Below are 13,826 nucleotides of genomic sequence, written 5' to 3' on the forward strand. Positions count from 1 at the left end.
TTTCTGGGTTCACAGCACCATTTCTAGTCAGCCTGCACCTGCGTGTGCGACTGCTTCTGGTCTGAGGCCATCTGAGGTAACTGAATTTCTGTAAGACCCCTGTGCTCACTTACAAGTACCATGCACCCAAAATGGCATTTAGATTCCTATCTTAAAAACCACTGACCTTCCTAGACAGAACAGATAAGAACTTATAAAACCTCTTTGTGGCACCATAAACCGCACGCGTTGCATGTTAAAATATGCATGGCACTGGTAATTTGCAGCACCGGTGCAAAATTTGCTACCAGAATTTCCTGGTAGCAAAAAATAAATAAATAAAACCCCGGAAAAAAAACCCGGGGGAAAAAAGCAGCACAAAGCACGCCAAAGTGGCATGTGCCAGGACAAATGTGGAGACAGGGGAGTAGGCAGACTAGGGCTCCCTGCTCCCCTGTCTCTGGTTGCTGCAGAGCCCCCATGCTGAGACACCCTATGCCCCAGCCAACTACTCTCTGGCTGGCTTGGAAGCAGTGCCTCGAGACAGGGGAGCAGGCAGCCCTGGGCCCCACATGCTGCTCCCCTGTCTCCACATGCTGGTCTCTGGCTGACTGGGGCACACAGTGCCTCAGTGCAGGGCCTATCTGCTAGCTAGCCCTGCACTGAGGCACCTATTGCAAAACGCATGGGCAGGAGTATGCACTGCAGCACAAAGTAGCGCCACTATTTGTGCTGCTGCAAATGCACACCCCTGCTTGTGTGGATGCGGCCATACTGTTTATAATAGGATTAAAGATCTGGATAAGAAAGGCATGGTATGTTGTGTAATCATAGCTAAGCGCACACACAATGGTAACTCCATAACCTTTAAGTGTATGGTAAAAAGTCCAACCCAACCAGCAATCTTTTATCATTACAGACAGTTGAACAGAATTTCTCTGACCTCTGGTATCAATCAGTATTATTACACTTCCCCTACAGACCACCCAACATCACGTCCATTCTACCCAGCAGCCAGCTACTCCCTGTTAGAAAAAACACCTTTCTAGCAAAGTTTGGAAGCTGGTTCAGCAGGTAACCGTTTTCTAGTACAAATTCCCTCTCACTTCTTTAACTTATTAGTGTACTGTCTGCTCCCCTGTGACTCCCACAGGACCCCAGACTCCCACAGTTCCTTCTTCTATGCATCATCTTATCACAGACAACATTACGAGCCTAGAATCAGCAATGGCAACATGGTCACATAATACTGCATCTGGGGACAAGGGGCCATATATTCTTATCTACACCATAGTATGACCACAAAAGACATTAGCTATTAAGCTATGACCTTGCCAATTGACTGCTGATTTCCATTCACCCCTCAGATTCCTGTTCCAAAAATACTGAGGCCACAAAGTCTGAACAGGCTCAAAACACCTCACCAGTTTGTCAGAAGCAGCTCCAACTTAATTCATAAGATAAGTATCTTGTGCTCTATAACAGATTTCTCAACATGCAAAAGTAGTGTGAACCAACAGTGTGTAGTGCTGTAGATAACTAACATGAAAAATGTCATGCAGCGCAGGTACTGAATAACAAAATAATCAGTTTTTCCACTTAGATGCTTTCTAATATTGGTTATGCTTTTGTGCAAGATGTGGTATAAATATATAATATAATAAATAATTTAAAAGCCTAATGTTCCCCGGCTCCTTTATCATTGGCAGCTACTCAATTGCCAAATGAAAATATTTCTTTCTTTACCTTTTTTATTGTAGAAAGACCATTTATTTGTCAATGTTTTTATGACACTTAGAAGGACTCCATGACTATAATCAGGGCAGGATCCTCTCAAAGGCCTATTATATTAAAAAAAAAATTAAAAAGAAGGCTGATGATTCTCTCTCTCTCTATTACAGCAGCACCATTCATGCTGCTATAGTTAAGGGCCTGTCAGCATTTTTATTAGAAACCACTACTCCAGAGGTTTATAACTCAGCAGTAAAAATTCATTCTAGGATGAGATTTGTCATGCAAGGGAGCACTTACCTAAAACTGGATGTCAGAAAATTATATACTTTTAAAGTTATTTTAAAGCACCCATGACTGCTCAGACAATCAGACTGCTTGATTGGCTGAAAACTGGAGCTCCAGTGCTGAAAAGATTTATAGCTGCGCTGAGCTTGGCACACTTGTGTAGACCCACTGAACCCAAATTCCACCTTCTATTTGACTACACAGGCATAACCAAAAGAAGAAACTGTCTCCCCACATTATTTCCACTCTAGGAAATGCCTCTGTACAAAAGGGACTTTACACAGCAACCATGATTAAGTACACGGTAAACCACAAATGCAATTTCATCTGCATTTTTGGTTAATACAGACTTGCATCATGAAGCAAAGCTAGCCATCTTCAAAATCAAACAGTTCTTTAATATTATAATTAGGAGTCAAAGGAGCCAAAGGGAATTCAGCTCTTAGCTCCCACTGAATGGGAGTCTAATTCCTTTCAGCTCATCTGAGAATCCTGGCCTAAGCTGTCTATATAACTATTCTTTAGTTGAGGGGCACAGTACACTGGTCTGAGCTGAGAAAAAGACCAAGAAACCACTGAGATTCAATCCCATCTATGAAATATTTTCAACGGCTTTGATCAACTCATCTTATATATTCTTCAAGCCCATCTGTAAAACAAAGGAAATGTAACACAAGTCAATATCTGTATATTTAAATACCCCTAGTGGACAGATCTGAATGGACTTAGGCAGCAGGAAAAAATTTCAGAAGCAGCCAAACTCATTTTCAGGAGTGACTTAGATACTTGGGTGCCTCACAAAGCTCCAATTACTACAGTGCTGTACATAACATGTGAGAGAGAGTTAGATATGTGGATTTAGCTGGGAAAAATGATCAAACTGACTACAAGAGAAATGGAACTGCAGTACCATGTTGGCATAACTTGACAACAAGGACTGATGGGAAATAACAAAATCACAGAGAAAGACTTCCATCCTTCCCTCCACAGAGGTGGGTTAATATCATTACCTAACTCTGCAAATAAACTTCAGCATTCAAAATATGAATTCCTTAACTAGCTCTGAAGACAGCAGGATGCACATGACAAAAACTTTTCAGAGAGCTCCTGTTACAGGCAGTAATTGAGATCTCTACGATGAACTCATACACTAAGCTCCTTATTATCCCTACAATGGCTTACATAACTGAATCACTCCACTTGGACTGTGCCTCAGTGAAAGAAAGATTGGAACTTATGGAACAACTAGATTTGTACAAAATACTAGGTCAGCTAAGGTCAGGGGGGAGGGGGCTGGGTTTGAAAGGGGGGGTTGGAAGAAAGGGCAGGGGGGTTGTTTGTTGCTCCTTGAAAGATGCCTGATTTTTAATCAGCAGTAGCTGATTAAATGCATTTTTTTAAAAAAATCCTCTGAAAATCTCTTTGCTCTTTTCAAAGAATCAGTTATAGTTGTGCCACCTGTCACTTAATTAACTCACTTCATCACTTGCTCAAATAAAATCTGGTCATTTTCAATAATTGGGAACTTTCATCAAATGCTCATCTTTTTAGAGCAGTTCCTCATTTGTGTTTGGCCACAACTGTTTCTCATGTGGCTGTAATCTACAGTAACTGTTGTCTGACAAGAGCCTTTTAACTGAAATTGCTCTTGTTACTGCTGCAATAAAATCAGTTTAGAAGATGAAGAGGCTGGCTTTATGAGTTCGTCTTTGTCACGTGTGCCCCCCCCCTTTTTAGGTGAGATTTTTAGCATTTATGGGGGGGGGGTTTATAACATATTAAAATATTTAAAGTGATTATTCATTTTTAATATTCAAGCCAGCTACTACAGAGCCAAGTGAAATGAGACAAGCAGGCTGAAATAGTATCCTTGTGTCCATGTAATGAAAATGGCTCAGTGATAGTTTGCATATTGCAGGCTCCAGAAAATGTATGGACAAGGTGACAAAGTAGGGAGCTGTATTCAGCTTCAGAGAAAGGAAGAAGGGTAGGGCATTCATTTTAAAATTAAGACACAAGTTTCCCAAGGAAAGCAAGCGGGGGTAAAGTATTGAAAGCTTTAGAAGGTTTTTTACAGAATCCAAGACCATAAATACACCCACTGAAGTTAATTAACTGCTCACCAAGTACAGGTTTATATAGCTTGGTTAATTTTTCTTTAATTTTTTTTTAGAGATTGGCCAGAAGCACAATAGTTAGCAGATAACATTTGAATAGTGCAACAAAAGGATCTAGAAAGTAAAGTCCCATTTTCAAAAGGCACATACAAGCCTGAATCCAATCCACTTCCACTGTGCTTGGTACATGGAAAATTTTAACCACTATCTGGAGCTCTGTAAGTGATGATCAGCTTAATTATCGTATGCACTCCTTCAGAACACCCCAGGGTGGCCAGACACAGATCCAACAAGTCTCTCAAGGAAACCAGTCCTTATGAGATGCTGAATCCAATGCTGCAACTCAAGGTCTTCAGACAGTTTGAACAAGTTTCAGATAGGCGTTAAAAGCTTAGGATGCTTACCAAGGCTACTGAATTTCTTGAGGCTCACATTCTCCACAGAAGGGTGGGCAGAAGTTTAACTATTGTTTGCGGAGTGGACATTTTAACACCATTCAGTACATAATTTAAGGGCAGTACCTTTTAAGATATGTTTACTAATAATCATTTCTATTACTCATATAATCTAGAGGTATCAGCTATCCTCACATATCCCTTGCTTTATACACAAAACAGTGGTGTTCAAAATACCGATATCCAGATATGGAATATATTTTTAGATACTGAATATATTTTTATTGGTAGACTTTTTCACCAGATCTACAGAAGTGCCACTTAGACCTTTTCTACTTTACATTAAAAAAGGAGAAGAAAAAATTACAACTTACTGAAATTCTCTCACACTCAATTATAGCATTATCCTCCAATGTCTGTTTCTGCTTAATAATTTTTTCCCTTCATTAAGCCAGAGACTATAGGAGGAGAAAGAGGTAACCTCCTGAAAAGGAGAAGCCAAAATACTTCTGACCAGCTGAAGGAGGAAAACAGAAGTAAAATGATGGGGTTGCCATAAACAATATTACATTAGGCATAAGAGCATTTGTACAGTCTCCCCCACACACAATCACACACCTCCACCCCCCAAGTCCCCTTCTCAGCATCTCTAGATCACATTATGGAACTCTAGAAGTATATTTCAGGCTCCTAAGTGTACCTCAAGCTGTACTTCAGTAATCTTACCAACACACAAATATACAGTGTTCACCTTAAAAAGGCTGTATTTGGCAGATTTAAGGGAGGTAAATCCCCATGGCATTCAATTTAGTTCCAACTCAGTCAAACCTTATGCTGCTTAATGGAAACTTAGCCAGCATAAGGAATGAATAAAGGATACCCAGCATTATATCTCCTCAGAGAGGCTGAGTACACCCTTGAACCTTACAACTGGTCCACTAGACTCAGTGAAAAGACAGCCGCATGGGATAGAAAAAGCAGAGCTGACCAATGAGCCTGTGAACAAGGATGCCTTCCAAAAAAAGCCTTTGCCCTGATTCAGACCAGTGAGATCACCCAAATGGTGATATTTTTGGAATAGTAAAAAACCCACTTCTGATCAGTCATAACACAGTTTAGTAACAATGGGATGACTAATGTAATTGTCGTGTTAGAAACACTCACAGCTGTCTTTTTCTTGACCGATCTGTCACTGACAGTGTCCCAAAATACTTGTAGTCAGATTTTGCCTGCAGTAGGTAGCACAATTGGTAGTGCATTAGCCACTTTACATTACTACACGTTTTAATATTAAGTGAAATAAGTAGGTCATTGAGCAATGTTATTTTTAGACTTACTTGTCATATTCAGAAGAGGCTCAGAACATCTTCACTTATAAAGATACATACTTCTATGTCACTGCTATCAATTAGAGATTTTCCAAGTGGGTACAATTATTATAATTATTAGTATTTATAATAAACTGATGATTAAACTGGTGAGATTTTTGAAATGGCAAAAAAACCCCACCTCCAATCAGTCATACACATGCAGAATGGGAACATCAGGATGACTCATGTTGGAAACACTCAGAACTGTCCTATTTCTTGACTTATCTTTAACTGACATTCTTTCCCAAAATCCGTGCAGTTGGAGCTCCCTGGTACTACTAGATTTCAGAAGAAGAACGCAAGAAGAATCTTACAGCTGAGACACCGCTGTGGAGCACAGGAGATTTGAATTCAATACCCAGCTACATGATGGATTTCCAATTACCTCACCAAGTCAGGTACTCTCCTACTGTGGTATATCTGCTTTTAGTAAAATAGAACTTCTACTGTTTCCTACCCCGTGTCTGGCTGGTCTGCTCATGGCCTGGTCCATTTGTTAGAGAGGCATGGGAGAGATCACTAAATCATACACCCATGGCACTAAAGGATCACTAAAGCATAATCAACCTGGAGTGAACATGGACTATACCTGACACCATTCTACTTAACTAAATCTAACTTTATTACCACATTAAATGTATTAATAGTACATAGAGAGAAAAACACTTAGTTCAATGGTCTCATCCAATCCCAGATGTTATTCCACTTCACAGAAAAGATAGCCAATCCGTTCCTGAAAGTAGAGGGTGGTCATCTGTGGGTAATGGCTGTTTTTCAGTTCAGATGTTGTTGGACAATGACACACACCCATCTTCCTTGTTGTCCTCGTGGGGTAGGCGAGACAGGCTGGTGGTGTGCCCTCCATCCATGGTGGCCTCAGGTGCCTTCTCTCCATGGTGCCCTCTGTCCTTTGCTCCTCTGAAATTCTTCCTTTTGTTTCCTTTTCTCCTCCTGCGTTGACTCTTCATCACTGGCCATCACTGACTGGTATATCTGTTATCATCATACTGCTCACATTCAGTCCTGTCAGCATATTCCTTTGTTTCACAAGCCCATCACATGCACACATCCTAATTTGGGCTTTACCAGTCTTCTCCTAATTTGGTCTGTTCCCCAAAACCAAAAATCCCAAGGAGTCTGCAACTGGGCACTGTGACCTGGTGCTACCTTATCTCACATTATGGAACAGTGCGATATATGTCTTTAATTTCCCAGCCTATGTGTCTGCTTGCTGCTTTCCTCTCAGACAGTGGGCCTTGAGGAAACTTTCAGAAACAGGCTTTTAGAAATCAATTAAACCTTGCTGTCACCCTGGACCACTATTCTAATGCATAACTACTTTACCTACAAGCCAATTCCCAAAAGCAAACTGCTAAATACAACTTTCTAGCCATCAATCACCTTTCATTAACATATCCAATCGTGTCATCCCTCTGATTCAGTCAGTTAATACCAAGTTCAGTTCATCTGAGCTAGTAACAAGGCCACTACTATACACACCTATGATGATAACACTGGAACATAAGCTGCCTGTGAAAGTGAGCTCAAGGCTAGCTGATACTGCTGACACAAAATGCAAAGGAACAATTAAAATATTAATGAAGCTATACAAAAACTTAAGCAATGGTTAAATAAGTGTAGCCTGGGTACACCCAGGGGTGTCCTGTCCTCCAATGACAGTGGTGGTGGTTAGGCAGGGTGCTGAGGAAAGGGTTAGATACTAGCATGGCTTCCTCCCCTCCCTATAGAACTAGGCCAAAACCAAATACTTAACTATGTACAGTTTATTACAAGAATAAATACAGATGCTTAATATAAAACACAGAATATTTACAAGGCTTAACATAATACTATATACAATATTCCACAATTCACATATACTACCAAATAGGAAACAAATAACTTACAACCTATACAACACAATTAACATATAGGGATAGTAATTTAACCATAATATTTCTTTAAACCTTTACAAATAACAATACCAATATACACACTGAGACATTAAAACACAGAAACCATATAAACCCCCTTAAAAATACCCCTAGCTATATAGCCCTTAACACGACAACCTCAAAATAGGGAGTGCACTCAGTACCTCCCCGCGGGGTTTCCTAAAGCCCCTCCCCTCCTGCAATGGAGGGTGGAGGTTGCAGACCCACCTCACCCATGTCAGCCTCCCCGGCAGGGCCCACTTCCCCAGTAAATCACGCTTCCTCTCTGGAGAAGTCAAGGCTCGTCCCCTGGTGGCCGATCCCGCAAGAGCCTCTCCCCCATGGTGCCTTTGGCTCTCCTCAAGGGCCCGGCACCCTGCACTGGGCACCCAGGGCTCTCTCTCATGGGAGCCAAGCCTTTGCAGGCTCCAACTCCCAGGTCTCACACCAGGGGTTCGCCCCTTTCCCAGGCCCTTCTCTGGGCACCAGGGCTCTGTTAGTTAAAAGTGGAGCTGCACTACAGGGCTCCGGTCACTCGGCCTAGGGCTGGGGCTAATATGAGAAGCCACAAGCTGCTTCCAAGGTGGTTCTCCGTGTGCCGACCTGTGCACCAGGTGAGGCCCAAGCAGCCACGAGCTGCTCCCAGGGCCAGCTCTCCATGTGCCAGTCTGCACACTGTGGGGGGCCCAAGCCCTCGAGCTGCTCCCAGGGCCAGCTCTCCGTGTGCTGATCTGCACACTGACTGCCAAGCCGCTTGTTGGGTTCACAGGCTCAAGCTGCCTTGAGCGGCTCATAGAGCTTGATTCCCGTGCGCTGATTTGCACACTGCTGAAGCTCAAGCAGGGGCCTGAGGATGGCCATCTGTGGAGCTCCTCTCTCCTCACCATCCCTCATCATCTCTCTAGCCTGCTGAGCATGTTCCCCTTTTATACTCTTCAGGGGCTCCACCCCTAAAGTTCTCCAGACCTGGCTGGTGCAGTTCCAATTCAGGTCCAGCTGCTCCTTGCCCCCTCCCTTCGCAAAAGGGTGGGGCATTGCTTCCCTTGTGCTGCCTCTGGATTGGTGGGCGGGCTCCACCAATCAAACAGCAGACCCTCGATCCTGGGACTCAATCCAAGCTCCAAAAAGGTAAGACTGCTACATAAGGCTGACTATAAAAGAAAAGTTCAAATAATCCTATAATTCACCACTCAAGCAGGTGTAACTAAACTTAAATGCGACAAGATATTCTAACACATTCAGCCTATGGGAAGAGATCAGTGGACTTGGGATCAGGCTTACACAGCTCGGGGCTGCAACTGACTGCAGCCACAGTGCCTCTCACAACATGCCATCTGTATGATTTCAGTCTCTTTAGTCATTTCAGCTCTGAATGCTGAATTTCTGGTAAGACAGGATGAGGCAAATAAGGCCTGTTTGCAGCAGGGCTAAACCCATCACCCTTTATTTTGGCTACTCTTCCTGCCACTAAATAAGGTGATAAAAATGGAAGACCAAAAACATATCACTGCAAAAGACAATCATTTCTCTAATCAAAGGTTTAGTATACTTGGTTGCTCCTGAGATACCGGGTTTTCATCATCCAAGACTATTATTATTGAAAATCCTGCTAAGCAATGTTACTTGTTTTAATTTCTTTCCTGCAAAGGTCTCTACAGATGGCCTTGTGGCACTAAGAAAGCTTTGCTTTCCAGATGAAGGACTGGGAAAATATCTACAAGTGTTTGGAAGCTGCCAAGCATATATTAGAATCAGAGTACAGGATGTCACAGAGGCCTTATCTGCATTCATTTGGGAAGGCCTATATGTGTACTCCCACGTAACATTCTTTTACCACCCTGTATCACATATGTGTGTATGCTGTGGGCTCCATGTCCTGGCAGTCCATTTGAATCTGCTATCCACCTCCCCAGAACTTGGGTTGGCCATTCCTTCTATAGCCATTAGGGAGGAAGGGATTTGGTTTAGGAGTCACTACAAAGTTGCCATGAATCAGTCAGGTTTACAAGCAATTGCTTCATGCCTGTCCCCCATCCCATATGCCCACACTAGTCCCTCATTCTCTAATCAGAGACCTTTTTTTTCCTGTAGACTCTGGCTGATCCTCAACAAGGCTGACAGAGGCCACCAACCAAGGCTGCTCCCATAGCTCAGGCTTTTGGCCTGCTTTGCCCTTTCATCACAAGTGCTTTCTGATATTTCAGGAATTGCTGTTCCCAGTGCACAAGAGGCGGCAACAAAACATCTGTTAGGATTTCCTGACAGTTCTCCAGCCACCCAGAGTTCTGTCGCAGTGAAGAGGCCAGTTTGCTTCATTTCCTGCTCAGTCAGAGCCTTAGGAGACACCAGTTCTCACACAACTCCTTATTAATCTGTGGAGTAAGACTATGCTATGAATGAATCTCTTCATTCCCCTGCTTCCTTCCACACACAGCTCCATGTTCCTGAACACCACAGCACCAACCGCCTCTTCCCATTTTGTTGAGCTAGTCTAGTCCCATTAACTGTGGCACCCCATTTCATACTTTAGATCACATTATCTCTGTGTGCCCTCTTCATGCATTTAATGGAACTCTATTGGATCTCCAGGATATCACATGAGGTAATCAGCTGGCTGCAAAATTTGGACATAAAATTGTGAATATGTTTCTCCTTGCTTTGTGATCACTGTATCATCATATGCTAAATAAAAACATATCATCCATTTTGTTCTATATTAAGCAGACCTTGTCGCTGAGCAGTGGCCTCTTTCCTGCACACAGCTGTGGAAAGGGGTATAAATAGGTTGCCTCTCCTGTGGGCTTCTCCAGGCAGACTTTGCTCCATGAGGAGCTCCTCAGCCAGTCCACACCAAAAAAATAGCCTTTGGCCAAAAAAAACCAAAACCCTGTTGTCTTGTCCTGGACACTGGGGCGGGGGGGGACCCTGTAGCTCTGGCCCTGAAGTTTGACCCTTCTGTGCAGCAAGCGGTTCAACCCACCACTTGTCTATGGCTTGGAGCTGTTCCCTCATAGTTCTCTGCCCTTTTGCTCTTCTCTCTGGGGTTTTTAAGCTCCCAGTGAACCATTCTCTTATCAGTAGGCTCTCCACAGCTACAACTACTCAACAGGGCCAGCTACCCCCTCTTAAAAGACAGTGTATCCTGTTATAGATGTACAGAAGCAACCCACCTCCTTTCATGATGAACTGTCTGATCATCATCAGGTAACTAGAATTCTGAACATGAGCCAATAAGCTGAACACAAGCCAACAGTGTGCCTTGGTTGTGATGAAGGCTAATAGCATATTGGACTGTATTAGTGTGAGCGTTGCCAGCAGACAGAGGGACGTTATTATTCCCTTCTATTTGGCACTGGTGAGGCCACATCTGGAGTACTATGTCCTGTTTTCCACCATCGAAAGGATGTGGACAAATTGGAGAGTATCCAGCAGAGGACAACAAAAATGGCTATGGGGCTGAGGCACATGACTTCTGAGGAGAGGCTGAGGGAACTGGGCTTATTTAGTCTGCAAAAGAGAAGACTGAGAGGGGATTCAATAGCAGCCTTCTGCTACCTGAAGGGTAGTTCCAAAGATGATGAAACTAGATCGGGGTGGGCAAAATGGCAGATCCAGCTTGTGGCTGGACTCCATTTCCCAGCAATCCCTGCCCATGCTGCTCCTGACTGGTCTCCATGGAGCCCCCAGGAGCAGTGGGGCTGTGACAGCGCAGGGCCACAGAACCCAGGCCTGCATTGTCATGGCCCCGCCACTCCCAGGATCTTGATAGAGACTGGCCAGGAGTGGCATGGGCAGAGTAGGGAGCTGCACTGGGGATGGGATTTTATGGCAGTGACAGCACAGGGTCAGAGCCAGGACAGAGAATTGCAATCCAATGCCTGCATGTCCCTGCCCATGAAACCTGCATTTGTCGCAGGGGCGTGCAGGCAACAAATTATGGCTCTGCCCTGGCCCAGCCCCCCCAAGATCCTGGGGTCTCCCCAGCCCTGCCCCCTCAGTCTTGCTCCATGCTGCAGCCCCATCCCAGCTACCTGCCTGCATTCCCTGCCCGGACAGGTCCCACCCCTGGCAGTCGGGGCAGGACAGACAGGCCATATTTCCCAGGCAGTGGGGTTGGTTCTGGTGGCAGCAGCCAAAAGGAGCTGCTGCTGCAGGAGATCCTGGATCATGTAGTCCACCACAGGCCCAAACTCCCCTGCAGGCTAGACTTTGCCCACCCCAAGCTAGACTGTTCTCAGTGGTGGCAGATAACAGAGCAAGCAGCAATGGTCTCAAGTCACAACAGGGGAAGTTTAGGTTAGATATGAGAAAAATCTCTCTCACTAGGAGGGTAGTAAAGTACTGGAACAGGTTACCTGAAGAGGTTTTGGAATCTCCACTCTTGGAGGCTTTTAAAACCCAGGTAGACAAAGCCTTCACTGAGATGATATATCTGGGGATATTCCTGCTTCGAGCAGGAAGTTGGACTAGATGAGCTCCTGAAGTTCCTTCCAACCCTAATTTTCTATGATTCTATGATATTGTACCCTCCCTAGTAAATAATGACAATGGAGGTCAACAGTTTGGCTCGGTTAGGACAGAATCAATTACCACATCATTGGCATTAGCTTTCTATAATCTTTTATATCCTTTCTTCATAATATCCTCTACATTCCTAGGGCCAGATTCTCCCCTCCATTCCCCTCCCCTGAGCCCCCGGCCTGAAGTCCCATACCTAGACTGCTGAAGCAATCAGCGTTACTTGGACCCTTTGCTGTTCAGCACTACTCTTGTTTCCAGTTCTGTGAAGCTTGGCCATAGGTAACTACTGATGGATCTACACATTCATGAATGTGCCACAGTTATGTGTGCATTAAGTTTAGTACTGTACTTGGATAACCAAGTGCTAAATCAATGCGCAGTAACGCACACTATTATGCAGTAGTGCCAGCGCACAGATTTTTTCGGACACTAAGTTTGCAATAGCCTAATACTACCGTGCAGTAGGGATGTGCGAAGTGGGCCCTATTCAATTCAGATTCACCCTGAATCAAGGACAGTGATTCAATTCATTGATTTGGATCACTGTCCCTGATTTGATTCAACTGCATCCAAATCTGAAGATTCAATGCTGATTTGGACATAGACACAGCTTTTCTACATATCTCAAGGTACCAGCACAATTCGTGAATGCTGCAATGCTGGGGCAGACGAAATGTCCCACAGGAGTGTGGGGGTGCCCTCCACGTGCTCAGTGGTGAACCCTGAAGTGGATTGTAAGTACTTCCGGTCCACTTCTGGGTCTTCCAGGAAGCATGCGCCCACCCCACCCCCCGCACTCCCTGGCCCTACAATTGGCCATGGGGTGACCCTGGGTGCTCCCCCAGACCCAGCAGGCACCAGTCACTGAGCCTGGGGGGCTCCCCATGTGCTCCCCAGGTGGATCCAGAAGTGTTTCTGGTCCACTTTCAGGTCTGCTGCTGAGCGTGCTGGGGAGTGGGACATTCCAGGCACCCCAGCATCAAAGCACTCATGAACCATCTGCTACCTAGAGGTATGTAGAAAAAACATTTAAAGCTGTGTCTATGTCTGAATCTCTGAATATTTCCGAACCGATTCAGAGGGTTCAAATTCGATATGGAGAGATTAAAGGATCCTCTGATTCGATTTTGATTCAGAGATTTGGCCACCAAATTAGGCCAAATCTCCGCCAGATCAAATTAGGGACTGAAGCTTCACACAAACCTACTGCGCAGTAACATATTAGCATGAGTTTTGCCTGGAACCCTTTTGCACAGTGTTATTAGGCTACTTCACAGTTAGCATCTCGTGTAGACACACCTGCTGTGCATGCTAGAGAATATTCTCTTAGCTAAGTAATCAGTGCTTATTTTTATGGATTGAAGAGAAAGTACAGGAGGTGTTTCAAGGACAGAGCAGTGAAATCTCTCCTAATCACCTAGCAGCATGCTGTGCCCAGAATGAAATTATTTCTCTATCCTGGTCCTTGACTTTTTTTTTTTTTTTTTTTTT

The sequence above is a fragment of the Gavialis gangeticus genome, unplaced genomic scaffold, assembly GCF_001723915.1.
Source record: "Gavialis gangeticus isolate Ggan-Ray unplaced genomic scaffold, GavGan_comp1, whole genome shotgun sequence".
In the NCBI taxonomy this organism is placed as follows: Eukaryota; Metazoa; Chordata; order Crocodylia; family Gavialidae; genus Gavialis; species Gavialis gangeticus.